This window comes from Euphorbia lathyris, chromosome 9 (assembly GCF_963576675.1).
Source record: "Euphorbia lathyris chromosome 9, ddEupLath1.1, whole genome shotgun sequence".
Lineage (NCBI taxonomy): Eukaryota > Viridiplantae > Streptophyta > Magnoliopsida > Malpighiales > Euphorbiaceae > Euphorbia > Euphorbia lathyris.
Window position 1 is genome coordinate 36,659,130 of NC_088918.1, and position 16,752 is coordinate 36,675,881.

Consider the following 16,752-nt stretch of genomic DNA (forward strand, 5'->3'; position numbering starts at 1 on the left):
AATATTGGGGAGGTTCATTTACATTTTGGATCTATTTCAACACATGCCACAAAACTATATGCTTACAATACTCTTAGTATATGTATATAACAACTAATAACACAACACAAAATCACAATTCAAGCTTCATTTTTTTTTTCTTATCTCCTTTCATTCAAGCTTCATCTCCAACATCACTTTCAAAAAACAATTCAAGCTTATTGTTGATTCTCAACATAATGTAAGCTTTTGTTCATTTAAATACATAATAATTAAATGCAATTGGTAAATATATGTAGTTGTAATTAGGTTGAAGTTAATTCTAAGTTAGTCGAATTGTGAAATAATTTAACCTAGTTTTCTTCACTTTGCATATTGTCAATTGCGAACTTCTTAGCCCGGTTGTCACACCCGACCCTAAATGACCTCAATCGGCATCGGACGTGAAATAGAAAGATCACAATCAACACTTAGGAGTCTCCAACCTCGCCTAATCGGTCGATAACCTTCTCTATATCTTGTACTTTATCACCTAAAAACAGTAAAACATTTAAAAACGTGAGACAAAAATCTCAGTAAGAAACTATCCGCTATAAAAACCAACTTTACTTAACATAGCTACATATATACCTTTAGAAAAAGATTTAATCAAAACATTATTAAATATACTCAAAACCAAAGTTCATAATATAGTCAAAGTAATAAACCAAAAACCAAAAATATATAATTTTGTATCGACTCTTGAGTTCAAAACCTTATTAAATAGTATAATCAAATAAGCGTTTTATCAAACCCAAATCGTAATCAATAAAACGTAAAACCTTATACCAAAATCAATCATAACGGAAAACATAATCCAAATGAACTTAAAACATTGTATCCATCCTCGAGTTTCTCCCCTTAAGTATCAATCCATAGCCACATATATAGTCGAGACGTCTCTTAACATTGCCTATCCCATATGGTCTTACCCGACACTTCTTTGCCATACCCAATAGGTCTTTTAAACTGTGTACACAGGCCATGTCCCTCACTGAACATGGTCTTCAAATATGGAACCACCGATCCGGATAGCTCTCGATGGATATAAAATCATAAAATCATAAAATCATAACGTGCTCAAATATTCTTTCACAATCAAATTCCAAACTATTTCATAACCAAAAATCATTTGGCTTCAATTAGCACTTTTGTATGATAAAAATCATATTTGGACTTCAATCCAAAATAAGAACAATAATAACCGCAACAGATTTCTCAATCCAAAAACAATTCGTAAGAAATCATCAAATTCATTTTGTTCAATATAGATTTATATTGAAACCAAAAACATATATGTATATATGCAAATCAACCAAATTAAGCCTTAAATCAACATAATCGAGTAAAATCTGAAATTCACATAGAAGCATAAGCAATAGCTTCATTTGAACCGTAATTTCACAATAAAAAGCAAAATCAGGAAAAACCCCAATTTGAAATTCCTGCATAACCCTAAAATATCAATTTCTGAAACTTCTTTGATTATATATATATATATCTGTATACATAAAACTCAAAATATAGTTGATAGTTACTTACCTTGGCTATTAATTGAAAACCACAAACCCGTTCAATTCTCCTCTAAATTCTGTCTAAGCCATTTCCCTCCAACCATTGCCGAAACTCAAAAACTCTTCGGCTTATGCATAAAGATGCTATGTTTCCAATTTTGAGTGATTCCGACGGTCGAATCTCCGTAAATCAAAGAAACGGTGGAGAAACGATGAAGAACGGATAATGATGAAAGAAGAAAAAGGAAAAGAAAAAGAATGAGAAAAGAAAAGTAATGAATGTGATCATCTCTGGAACATTTCGCATATACTTATTCAAATTCGGTAAATATTTCGTTTGGTCCTCCATCTTTATATCATCTTTAAAAATCATTCTAAACTTTTAATTTACACATAAAACCATCGAATTAACCCCAAACTTTTCCTATAACACCAAATTAATATCACACGCCTAATAATTATAATATATACTAATATTAAAATATAAATTCTAGAAATTTAGTCACGGACGTGACACCGGTTGAGAACTAACTTTTAATATTATTATTATTATTAAGCAATTTGAATACATTGCAAAATAGTTGATAAAATTGCAATTCGCATTTTAGGAATTGCGGAATTCTAATCACACTTGTGAATTATCCATTGTGGTTTAGTTGCATTGCAATTGCTAGCTGAGTTTGTCAAAATGCGAAGTTAATTCAACCAAGTTTTCTTCACACTTTGTATATCGCTAATTATAAAGCTCTTAGCCCAATTGCAAACTAACTTTTAACATTACTATTTTCGCAATTTGAATAAATTGTGAACTGTTCTATCCATTCCATTTTATAAGTCATTCTATAAAGGCCTAATACACAAATAACCCCTGAACTTGTCCAAATGTTGCAACTGCCCCCTTCAACTTTCCAAAATATAAATCGTTCTAGTTTTCTAAGAATTTTTAGTTTAGTTTTTCACTTAAAGCATTAAATTTTTGTTTTGGTCCATGTGTTTTTGAACATTCAAGGCTTATTCTCCAACCATTACATGAGAGAGCTTTTTTTTAAGTTAACAAATGTAACTTCATTAATTTGATTATATTAATTGTATTTCTTAATTTGTGTGAAACTCCCTAGAATGACATATATAATGGAATGAAGGGAGTAGTTGATAAAATTGTGGTTTAGTTATTTCGGCAATTGCCAAAATGTGTGTGAGTTTGCCAAAATGGGAAGTTAATTTAAAAGTATTTTGTGTTTGTTTAATATGATATATTCTTATAGGAATTTGATAAAGAATTTTGCTTATTTCAGTAGAAGTATGTCCATAGAGTTTGTTATTTGGTTGATCTCGTGGAATCGGCAATGGAAAAAGTTACAAATACCATGATATACGTGGGTGGTGAATCGAAGTTGCTATGGGTTTCAACAAAAATCAAGTTGGAGAGGTTAAAAGAGAGAATTTATACTTTTGTAGGTGTTGATCCAATCTCGTTTGTCTTACGAATGTCCATGCAAGCAAAAGACATCCCAAATAAAGCTCTTGGCAAAGTAGTATCTATTGTTAATCGCAATGGTGTATGATGCTTCCTAGATTATTGTTTGAAGAATCCGACCTATGTGATCCCACTATATATTGAATTGATACTGCGAACAGTAGATGCACAAATACCGTGAGTTTGTAAGGAAGAGAATGTTGAGACGAGTAAGCCTTTCCAAGACATACATGTCCAAATCTTGTGGCAGATCAATCAAGTTGTGATCCATTTGTTGATGGAATGACACATGAAGATTATGTGGTAATTGTAACCTCGATCATGATGATGCTGAAGATACATTTGTCCCTGAAACACAACCGATTGATAAAGATGTTCCCGAAACAAATACACGAGTTGACCATGTCCCATCAAGTATCTATGAGACAGAAAATTGAGGCCTGATTCATTTCGGTGGCTGTCAGTGGTTCATAATGCACCTGTGATTTCTATTGTATATAATGCATCAACATGGGTGACCGGTTTAAAGGTGTATGATATATTCTTAAACAAACAAGAATTGCAAGATGCACTTGGGTGACATGTTGGGGTTTAGTGTCCTATAGACAATTGTTCTAGGATACAAACTTAATGTAAATGAAGTGTTCTTTATATCATTTGTTTTAATGAGATATGTTTTCATAACTATATAAAGGCAATCCCTTTTAAGAACTAAATAAAGTCTAATAAAAGGAAATCCATAAGTTTGTTTAAAGTGATTATAAAGTGTTCATACAAGCATGAAGTGAGACGAAACTTTATAATAAACTAATAAACTTAAAACCACCCCAAGTCAAGTAATATGTTTAGGATTGACATATCACTGCTGAGACTTGCATGTAACAATGTCTTCTGTCGAGACAGAAAGCTGATCTCACAAGCTTCATATATACAGATATCTGGACAGTTACGTGGATCCAATGAAAAGGAGTTCATTAGGATTGGGGACCCGACTTGAGATAACAGGATGGGTAGATTCATCCTTGTCACCTGTTCATCTCATTGGTATTAATAGGTATAAGTAATCCTCAGATTCAAAGGAATGTTAATTAGTAATTCTGGATTACGGAATGTGACGCTTTGATCCTATTGTAACACGATCCATAACAGAGATGACTCTGGGGTGTGAACGGCAGACGTTGGGTATCACAGGAAGTAATTGTAGGATAGTTATACATTGGATTGAGCATTTATCACTCCCGATAAATGGGAGATACATCCATGGATCGCTTGTGGAAGACTTGACTCTAAATCCTTGCAAGGTGATAGCTTAAGACTTGAAATACAGATTTCACTTAACCTATCTAATTGGAGTTGACTCGGCCTGTACAAGTAAAACGAACGTCTCACTATATGTGACTTGACATTATCCATAGTCATAAGATTCAGTTCAAGGATGTAGTTGATAAAGGATCGAATTATACTGTAACTAATATGGAAAGGTCAACGACAGAATCAACTTGTCTTCTTATAGCTCTGGGGGAATGTTTCGGATTTGCCAATCACATTTTGCGTATTCATTCCGTTATGCAAAGATTAAATATAATTCTTTGAAAATTAATTTAATAGTTGCATACGGCTAGAAGCAATAAGAACCTAATGGGTCACACATAAGACTTGGAACCCAAAAGAGAAACGGATGTTAATTAATTGATGGAAGCCCAACTGAGCCCGCTAAGGCCCAGTACATGGGGTGGGGCGATTTTCATGTATGAAAATACATGAATGATTTAATTTGATTTTAACAATTCTAATTAGATTATGATTGTGAATTAAATTAATTAAAGGATAAATAAGTTAGGAGTTTTAATTAGATTAAATTGCTCCCATTATTATCCTATAAGGTTACTATTATTATCTTTATATTTAAGATATAATTATAGATAATAAATAAGAATTATATTCTGAATTAAATTCTTATCCAGTAACCTAATTCTATCTAACTAGGGTTTAGATACAAGAGAATATAAATACCCCCTATATGTGAATTTTCGAAATACACAAAGCAACCGGGAGAGAGAATTTCGACCCACACCATAAGGACGAGATTATCCACCGTTTCCTTCCGTTCAATTGATTACATCTCTTTTCTCTTTATCCTTGATCTTGTGTTGATTAATTAGAGACAATCTACTTTGGTTGTTATATACGGTTGAATTCTAACTTGATCTTCAATTGTTTGTTTTGTGCTTGGGAACTCGAAGTAAGAGTTGTGGGCACTTCGTTTGCAACGGTAGATAGAACTTCTAAAAGGTATTTCTTTCTATCCCTCTTTATATGAAATAACGATTAACGGATCTTGGGTTAATGGAAATAGGTTAAATTTTTTATATTTCCGCTGTCAAACGTTAGCCTATTTTCCTTCAGTGGTATCAGAGACTGCGTTAAATCCGTTATTTCATATATGAAAATTTAGAAGTTTTTCAATCAGGTTGAATAAATATTTATAGTTAGGTTAATTAACAAAACTGTTTTGATTAATTAGTTCTAAAGATAAATAAGTTTTAATTAATTGTTAATTAAAATACTTTATGCATATGTTCCTAATTATTTCGGTTGATAATCATTATAACAAAATCTATTAGTTTTATAGTTAGATTGATAAAAGTTAATTTTATTGATTCTAAAGATAAAACGGAAAATCTATAATAGATTTTCTTATTTTCTGAAAATCGTTTTGAAACCATTTTAAAACTGATATATATATATATATATATATATATATATATATATATATATATATATATATATATATAATTTTAAAAAAAAAATTGGACAGCAGCTCGGGTCGCGCCTCACGGCGCAACCCGGTTGCTGTCGCACGGTTGCTGCCTCGCGGCAGCAACCGCGCAGCGGCGGGCCAAACGCGTTAGGGCTGCTGCCAAACGGCAGCAGCCGCGTCCTCGGGCCCGGCCCGAGACCCACTTATTTTAAAATCAGTTTTTAAATATATTTGTATATGTATATATATGTTTCAGAAATTAATAGTTTTATGTTTTGATTATTGAATGAAAAGTTTATTTAAACGTTTGTTTTACCTATCTGTAAATCAAAAGTATTAAATGAATTGAAATCAAAATAATTGGGACATACATAATTAAAGTTTTGTATAGTTGTATTAATCTAAAAGGTTAATATAGAAGATACGAAACTGTTAGAAGTAAAATTGGATGAAAGTTAATTTGATGTGTTAATGTGATTAACCTAAATATTATATAAAGTATTTATGTAATCAACCAATTAAATTTATTTAATTGAGTCTATGCATGTTTGGAGTTGTGGACATATTTGGACCCTCTTTTAGTCTTTTGGTATTTTTGAAATAGGGCCTGCGAGTCCTGCCTTTCTACTATCTATTGTAATTTCTCCTCTCATCTAATTCTCTTCAATTTAATTGAAGTTTTCTTTAGTAGAATAGAAATTAATATGTAATTTCAAGGCGCCATGGAGAAGACAGAGGACCTAAAGAGAAATATGTAATAGTTAGTATTTCCATAGGTTTGGCCTTTTATTCCATCTCTGGCTCGACGGAGTAATTTAGATGATATGTCCATAACGCCAATGTATGTGTCTGATGTATGCTAAAGCAAATCAAGACTAAGTTAGATTATGAGACTTAAAATAAAAATCCCTCACTAATTAAAAGTTAAGTAAATAAGCAAGTTATTAAATCGGTTGCCCCTCCCTAATATTATAATTCAGCCGGCAGTACTGGGGGCCTTTGGGTTGTTGAGTAAACTCAAGCTCGGGGTCTTATGGTAACACCTGAATTATCGAAAATCATCTTTCATGAATATGGGGTAATACTTAAATTAGATTATGATAATTGGATGAGCAAACTCATGTTGTCATAAACTAATGGGCAATATGGTTGGGATTAATATGAATAGCATATTAGTTACTAATGTGGTTAGTAACCCAATAACCTAGGAATCACATCAAAGATGTGATTGATTACATGAATCTACCTAACAAATGAGACTAGCTTGTTGAGCAAACTCAAGGTGAAATCTCAGGAGTTAGGATCCTAGCTCACTAAAGGATTTGCGAAATTCTTCGAATTAATATGGAGGGCTATTAATTTGGCAAAATAGTGGGAGCAATTTAAAATAAACAAAAGGCCTATAATTTTAGATTGATGTATTTTAAAGCAAATGAATAACGTACGTTTACTCTTTCTCACTCTCAGGTTATATTAAAACACTCTTAAAATCATGACTAACACCAATCTGCAAAATATACTTACTGATAACAAGTTGAACGGTTCAAACTTCACCGACTGGTATCGCAACCTCAAAATCGTTTTGAAGTTCGAGAAGAAAGGGTATGTACTTGATACACCGATACCCCCTTACCCGGCGGATGGTGCTCCCTACCAAGAATTTTATGCTTACTTGAAGCATAAGGCTGATGACGATCATACGGGAGACATCATACTTGCATCAATGACACCGGAATTGAAAAGGCAACATGTAGAAATGGATGCCTATTCTATGGTCGCGCACCTGAAAGAGTTGTTTGTGAATCAAACTCGGTGCGAACGCTACGAGATAACAAAGCAGTTATATAGATGCAAGATGCAGGTGGGCACATCTGTAATGGCACATTGTGTCAAGATGATTAGCCTTATCACCAAGTTTTCTAGTATTGGAGATGCGATGGATCATGAACTAAGTGTAAACTTACTGCTTCAGTCCCTCCCCAAGAGTTACTCACAGTTCATCATGAACTACCAAATGAGTGGCTTGCAAACCTCTCTTGAAGAGCTTGCAAATATGCTCGAGACAGTCGAGCCCAATATGAAAGAAAACGAGGGGATACCGGCCCTTGCTATTGAAGGATCAAAGAAGAGGAAAGGGAAATCTCCCAATCCAAACCATCCTAATAAAGGCAAGGGGGCCATGCTCATCGAAACAAAGGGAAAGGAAGTGAAGAAGCCCAAAGGAGAGTGCCACTTTTGTGGTGAAGAAGGGCATTGGAAAAGAAACTGTTTGGTGTACCTAGCTACCCTCAAAAAGGAAGAAGCCGGGACTTCAACATCTGGTATGTTTTATATTGAAATAAATACAATTTCACAGTCTGAATCTTGGGTATTAGATACCAGATGTGGATCTTATATTTGTATGAACATTCAGGGACTCGAACGGACTAAGGAATTGAAGAAAGGAAGCATAAACTTGCGAGTAGGAAATGGAGCAAGAGTTGCCGCCCTCGCCATTGGAGATTATGCTTTGAGCTTGCCTTCTGGGCTTGTAATAGAATTAGGGAACTGTTTGTATGTTCCAGAAATGTCTCGTAACATTATTTCTATTAGCCGTCTTATTGACGACGGTTTTCATATTTCAATAAAAGACAAACATTGCGATTTTTATAGAGATGAGATTTTCTATTTTTCAGGAATATCACAAAATGGGATTTATGTGCTAGATGACAAAATTTCTGTTTTCGCAATTGATACCAAAAGACATAAGCTAGATAATTCAACTTACTTGTGGCATTGTCGTTTAGGCCATATAAACAAAAGATGCATGCTTAAGCTACATCAAGATGGGCTTATAAAATTCAATTGATCCTGAATCATTGGAAACATGCGAAGCATGTTTAAAAGGTAAAATGACAAAGACACCCTTTAGCAATAAAGGTGAGCGTGTATCAGACACTCTAGGATTAATACATTCCGATGTATGTGGTCCTATGTCAGTCCAAGCAAGAGGAGGATTCAGATACTTCATAAGCTTCATAGACGACCATACCCGATATGGTTATATCTACTTGATGAAGCACAAGTCCGAAGCCTTTGAGAAATTCAAATGCTTCAAGAATGAAGTAGAAAATCAATTAGGAAAGAAAATAAAGATACTTCGATCCGATCGAGGTGGCGAATATCTTTCAGATGATTTTCTGAATTATCTAAATGAATGTGGGATATGCTCACAATGGACACCTCCCTATACACCACAACACAATGGTGTATCCGAGAGGAGGAACCGTACCTTAATAGATATGGTACGATCCATGATGAGCATAGCATTACTTCCAAAGACATTATGGGGCTATGCCTTAGAAACTGCCCTCTTCACCTTAAATCGAGTACCAACTAAATCCGCTAGTTCCACACCATATGAATTGTTCGTTGGTAGGAAACCCACATTCTCATTCATGAGAGTATGGGGTTGTTCAGCATTTGTCAAATGCATAGCGTCAGACAAACTAGATTCTAAATCTGATAAGTGTTTCTTCATTGGATACCCTAAGGAAACTGTCTGGTATTACTTCTATCACCCAGATGATCAGAAAGTAATAGTATCCAAGCACGCAACCTTCTTGGAGAAAGAGTTTCTCAAAGAAACAGAAAAGGGAAGCATGATTGAACTTGATGAAGTTCAAGAACAAGAAACACCGACTGAAACAACAGAGGCGGTTGAGGAACCTGAAGCAGTCCTATTAGATGAGACTCAAGTGCCACCCATTCGTAGATCACAAAGAGTTCGTGAACTCCCAATTAGATATGGTTTTCTAGTGGGAGATGATGATGAGGTTCCCGTGTTAGACGATGAACCCGAAAACTACGAAGAGGCTCTTAACAGTCCAGATTCTAAAGCATGGCTCAAAGCCATAGATTCTGAGATGGATTCCATGTACACCAACCAAGTGTGGACTTTGGTTGATCCACTCGAAGGGATAAAACCCATTGGGTGCAGGTGGATCTTCAAAAAGAAGACTGACATGGATGGAAAGGTTAGCACCTACAAAGCTAGGTTAGTAGCGAAAGGATATCGTCAGAAACAAGGAATTGATTATGACGAAACTTTCTCTCCTGTGGCTATGTCCAAATCAATCAGAATAATGCTCGCTATTTCCGCTCACTACGATTACGAGATTTGGCAAATGGATGTGAAAACAGCTTTCCTAAACGGAAACCTGCTTGAGGATGTATATATGATGCAACATGAAGGTTTCACATCAAAGGATGCAAAAAAGGTTTGCAAACTTCAGAGATCCATTTATGGACTCAAGCAAGCATCAAGAAGCTGGAACAAGCGTTTTGACGAAACCATAAAACAATTTGGTTTCGAACAAAATTGCGAAGAAGCTTGCATTTACAAGAAAGCAAGTGGGAGCTCAGTAGCATTTCTGATATTATATGTGGACGATATATTATTAATGGGAAATGACATAGCTCTACTACAGTCGGTAAAAGTATGGTTATCTGGTAACTTCTCCATGAAAGACCTTGGTGAAGCAGCTTATATACTTGGTATAAAGATCTACAGAGATAGATCAAGAAGACTGCTTGGTCTTTCACAAGCTACATACATCGAAAAGGTGCTAAAGCGGTTTAGCATGCTTGAATCGAAACGAGGTAACTTACCCATGATACATGGAGTAAAGTTAAACAATCATCAATGTCCTAAAACCGAAGATGATAGCGCATGGCTGTAGTCCCGTACGCCAGCGCAATCGGTTCGATTATGTATGCTATGCTTTGCACTAGACCTGACGTAGCGTTCGCGTTAAGTATAACGAGTCGTTACCAAGGTAATCCGGGAGACGAGCACTGGAATGCCTTCAAGAACATTCTTAAGTACTTGAGAAGGACTAAAGACATGTTCCTAGTGTACGGAGAAGGGGATCTGAAAATAGAAGGATTTTCAGATGCCAGTCATCTCACAGATGAGAACGATTTTAAATCCCAATCAGGATACCTGTTTATCTTGAATGGGGGCGCGGTCAGATGGAAGAGTTCCAAGTAAGGAAGCGTAGCTTTCTCTACGACCAAGTCAGAGTATATCGCTGCTGCGGAAGCAGTAAAGGAAGCGGTTTGGATTAAAAAGTTCATTACTGAACTTGGTGTGGTGCCTGACATTGTAAATCCCATTACACTGTACTGTGATAACAATGGAGCCATTGCGCAAGCAAAGGAACCACGGTCTCATAATGCATCCAAGCATTACCTGAAGCGATACCACATTGTAAGAGAAATTGTGGCAAGAGGAGATGTGAGAATAGAAAGAGTACCTACTGAGGACAACGTTGTAGATCCGTTGACAAAGCCCTTAACCCAGAAAGTACATGATCGTCATCTAACTTCTACTGGGATAAGTTGTAGAAACAATTGGCTTTAGTCCAAGTGGGAGTATGTTGGGGTTTAGTGTTCTATAGACAATTGTTCTAGGATACAAACTTAATGTAAATGAAGTGTTCTTTATATCATTTGTTTTAATGAGATATGTTTTCATAACTATATAAAGGCAATCCCTTTTAAGAACTAAATAAAGTCTAATAAAAGGAAATCCATAAGTTTGTTTAAAGTGATTATAAAGTGTTCATACAAGCATGAAGTGAGACGAAAATTTATAATAAACTAATAAACTTAAAACCACCCCAAGTCAAGTAATATGTTTAGGATTGACATATCACTGCTGAGACTTGCATGTAACAATGTCTTCTGTCGAGACAGAAAGCTGATCTCACAAGCTTCATATATACATATATCTGGACAGTTACGTGGATCCAATGAAAAGGAGTTCATTAGGATTGGGGACCCAACTTGAGATAACAGGATGGGTAGATTCATCATTGTCACATGTTCATCTCATTGGTATTAATATGTATAAGTAATCCTCAGACTCAAAGGAATGTTAATTAGTAAATCTGGATTACGGAATGTGACGCTTTGATCCTGTTGTAACACGATCCATAACAGAGATGACTCTGGGGTGTGAACGGCAGACGTTGGGTATCACATGAAGTAATTGCAGGATAGTTATACATTGGATTGAGCATTTATCACTCCCGATAAATGGGAGATACATCCATGGATCGCTTGTGGAAGACTTGACTCTAAATCCTTGCAAGGTGATAGCTTAAGACTTGAAATACAGATTTCACTTAACCTATCTAATTGGAGTTGACTCGGCCTGTACAAGTAAAACGAACGTCTCACTATATGTGACTTAACATTATCCATAGTCATAAGATTCAGTTCAAGGATGTAGTTGATAAAGGATCGAATTATACTGTAACTAATACGGAAAGGTCAACGACAGAATCAACCTGTCTTCTTATAGCTCTGGGGAATGTTTCGGATTTGCCAATCACATTTTGCGTACTCATTCCGTTATGCAAAGATTAAATATAATTCTTTGAAAATTAATTTAATAGTTGCATACGGCTAGAAGCAATAAGAACCTAATGGGTCACACATAAGACTTGGAACCCAAAAGAGAAACGGATGTTAATTAATTGATGGAAGCCCAACTGAGCCCGCTAAGGCCCAGTACATGGGGTGGGGCGATTTTCATGTATGAAAATACATGAATGATTTAATTTGATTTTAACAATTCTAATTAGATTATGATTGTGAATTAAATTAATTAAAGGATAAATAAGTTAGGAGTTTTAATTAGATTAAATTCCTCCCATTATTATCCTATAAGGTTACTATTATTATCTTTATATTTAAGATATAATTATAGATAATAAATAAGAATTATATTCCAAATTAAATTCTTATTCAGTAACCTAATTCTATCTAACTAAGGTTTAGATACAAGAGAATATAAATACCCCCCTATATGTGAATTTTCGAAATACACAGAGCAACCGAGAGAGAGAATTTCGACCCACACCATAAGGACGAGCTTATCTACCGTTTCCTTCCGTTCAATTGATTACATCTCTTTTCTCTTTATCCTTGATCTTGTGTTGATTAATTAGAGACAATCTACTTTGGTTGTTATATACGGTTGAATTATAACTTGATCTTCAATTGTTTGTTTTGTGCTTGGGAACTCGAAGTAAGAGTTGTGGGCACTTCGTTTGCAACGGTAGATAGAACTTCTAAAAGGTATTTCTTTCTATCCCTCTTTATATGAAATAACGATTAACGGATCTTGGGTTAATGGAAATAGGTTAAAAATTTTATATTTCAGCTGCCAAACGTTAGCCTATTTTCCTTCATGACATGCAATTGAAGAGAAGTATGAATGGAAGGACTACAAACCTAGCAAATCTTTGCTTGAAGTTAAATGTACACATGATATATGTAAGTAGTAGGCTAGAAGTCTTGTGATATAGAATTTCAAGATGTTCAGACTTCGAAGAATGGATATGGTAGACCAACATACTTGTCCTAGAGATAACATATTACCACATCACAAGCAATCGATTTGCAGGCACACTACTAACAAATAAGTTTGACCAGGATGATAGAGTTTATCAACCAAGTGACATTATTTTCAATTTTGAGAAAGATCGCATAATTAACATCTCTTACATGCAAGCTTGAAGAGCAATGAGTTGGTTGTTAGCTCAATGTGGTACACCAGAAGAGCCATACATGTTATTGGACTATTGTGAGACATTGCAGAGTACTAATCCATGTACATTTACCCATATTGAAACTGATGATGATGATGATGATCACTTTAAATACTTCTTCAAATGGGTCCTTCACTTAGAACTTTTAAAGAACATACTTGACTTGTTATATGTGTTGAGGGAGTTTTTTTAAAAGGTAAATTTTCCAGTACATTGTACATTGCGGTTTGCAAGGATGGTAATTATCAAATTTATCTCATTGCTTTTGGGATTGTATCGAATAAAAGTAAGGAAGCATGATCCTAATTTATGACCAAGCTAAGAGAATGTATTGGTGATGTTAAATTTTTTGCCATAATATCAGACGGACACGAGCAATTAATTATGTATTGAATTTGATGTTTCCAAATGCGATACATGAATGTTGTTGTCAACATTTGAAAATGAATGTGAATACCAAATACTGGTCTATTAAGAAGATAACAAAGCAGTATTGGTGAGCTGTTAAAGCTTATCACATCTCTGATTTTGAAAAGGCATTTCCGAAACTTTGAGAAATACATGCCCCATCTGTTGCATATTTAAAGGAAGTCGGAATTGAAAAATGGTCATGTGCACACTTTTCTACTCATCAGTACAACATCATGACCACAAATGTAACCGAATCATTCAATGCAGTCATGGTTGATGATAGACTTTTATGCATCGCAATGTTGGTGGAGTACATAAGAGCAACCGCTCAAAAATGGTTTTACGAGAGATGTAATGCATCAGGTTATAAATCTAACCATGTTTGTAAAATTTGTTCAATTTACCTCATCTTTTAACATAATATATTTGGTTTTGAGGAAAATGAAAATCTCATTTGACATAATAGGCTGAAGTAATGATGATAAGGCAAGTACACTAAGTAGTTACTTATTCATTTCGAGGAATTAACAATCACACATTTGAGGTCCACGATCAGAATAAGGGGAAAATTGTCGATTTAGAAGCAAGAACATGCACATGTAGGAAATGACAACTATTTGGGTTTCCATGTAGACACGTATGTAGAGTTGCTTTTGAGTTTCAGTTAACTAATGTATATCGGTGGGTAGATAGTTGCTACAAAAATGAAATACTTAAATTGGCTTACACCGAGTCTATATATCCAGTTGGCCACCAGTCAGAATGGAAGACCATGAGAACCCCATAAAAGTTCTCCCCCTGTAAATGGAAGACCATCTCCCGGTCAATCGAGAAGTCAAAATAAAAGACCATCACTAGGTGAAGATGTAGTTCCCAGAAGATGTAGCAGGTGTGGACTTGCTGGGCATAACCAAATACATCATGACCTCCAAGTGAAATCCCAAGTTCTTCGAACTCTAAGGCGTCAAGTCGTGGATTAAATGTATAATTTCACTCAATTTCATTCAATTTTCACTCAAGTGCATAATGTAATATGGATTAAATGTATAATTTTATTCAAATTCATTCTTCACTCAATTTCACTCAACTGCATAATGTAATATGGATTAAATGTATAATTTATTTAATTTCATTCAACTTCACTTAATTTCAATTTCACTCAAGTGGGAGATACATTATCAATGTCATATGGAAGATTATTTCACATTTTATATAATTTGCGACCCAATGATAAAATTATGATTCACATTTAACAATTGTGAACCTCATTTGCGAAGTAACTCTATGGTTTAGTGCTTCGCATTTACCATAATATAAATTGACTTATTTTGCATTTTATATAAACTGCGACCTAGTATGTAAAATTGCGATTCGCAATACCTCAAATATGAATTGACTCTGCCAAAATGCAAAGATTGTGTGCAGTTTAAGTCAAAATGAATTCAATTTGACTAAATTTCGCTCAATTTAATAATGTAATATGGATTAAATGTATAAAAAACAATGCAATGTCATAATATTATATACATTATAATAAATAAAAAATGTACATATAATGTGAGTAATCTAAAAGGGTCTCATGAAACAGCTCAATAGCTATACAAGACCTAAAATAAATACCATCGGCTTCGGTGAAGTCAAACTAACGATCTTCGGATAAATAAAGTGCAAAAAATACAGGTGAAGAATCCATATCATTAGACTCTGACTCTTGTTGTGGAACTCTAGATACCCTAGTCCATTACAAGGTGGGAATAGTATGTGCACCTGAGTCATCAAAGTATCTGGCTTGTTTCATAATTCTTGGAATGGAAACTAGGAAGGGCGTCAAGAAAGTTCCTAGCTTATCATTAGCATAATATGTGTGGAAACTATTGTAAATTCGGAGATGCATCCCACCAAATTGAGTTCCCCACATACTCAATGCTCATTATTGATGTTGAATGACATTAATACCCTACTAACCTCCCTCCATAGTCTCAAATAAGCTTCTAGCATAGATCCCTTGACTACATCAACATACATTGATCCATACTTGTATCCTAGAGCCATACACTTATCCCGACGGTACATATACTTTTGGCACAACCATCATGTTAACCCTGCATCAATCACCGTCTGAGCGATTGTCTTTTATATCATGTTGATGGTGCATCAACAAAAAAGGCATCGTTGTGTTGAGACACCCAAACAAAATATATAAACAATTATTCAAATTCTAGGCTTATTAATTAACTATCATTAAAAGTGAATACACACCTCTCCCTCAAGGCATTTAGGGCTAGTATCTAGATAGTGAACCATTTAACATTCGAATGCATAGCATTCCTTTCCCAACCCTAGTACTATTGTCGGCCTCAGCGGTTGCTTTTTCCACTCCATATATTTCGCCTTTAGCCACAAATCAATCGGATTACTTGGTCCTAATTAGACTTGGGCATGGGCCAGGCTGGGCCGGGCTCGGACCGGGCCTATCGGGCTTTTAGTAAAGCCTAATGAGCCCAAGCCCAGCCCAGCCCGCAGGTAATTTAATCGGGCTCGAGCTCGGGCCTGAGATATAAATCCCAAGCCCGCCTGTCTAAGCCCATCTGTATATTTAAAAAAAAATTAAATTTAAAATTAAAACATCCTAAAAAAATAGAGTAGCTTATATCCTAAAACATCGTAAAACATCCTAAAACAGAACATAGTTAAGCAATTAAAACAAATGTTTAGTCTAACAAATGTGCAACGTTTTTTTTTATGGAGGAGGAGATTAGGTTTAGTCTAACAAATATTTATATTTTTATATTTTTGTTTTATAAATTATAATTAATATTTATATAACATAATATAATAATAATAATAATATCAGCATATATTGTATCGGGCCGGCCCGAGGTAAAATATGTAAAGCCCAAGCCCGCCCAGTTTTTGACGGGCTTATACGGGCTTGGGCCGGACCGGGCCTGAATGCATTTTTATATGTCC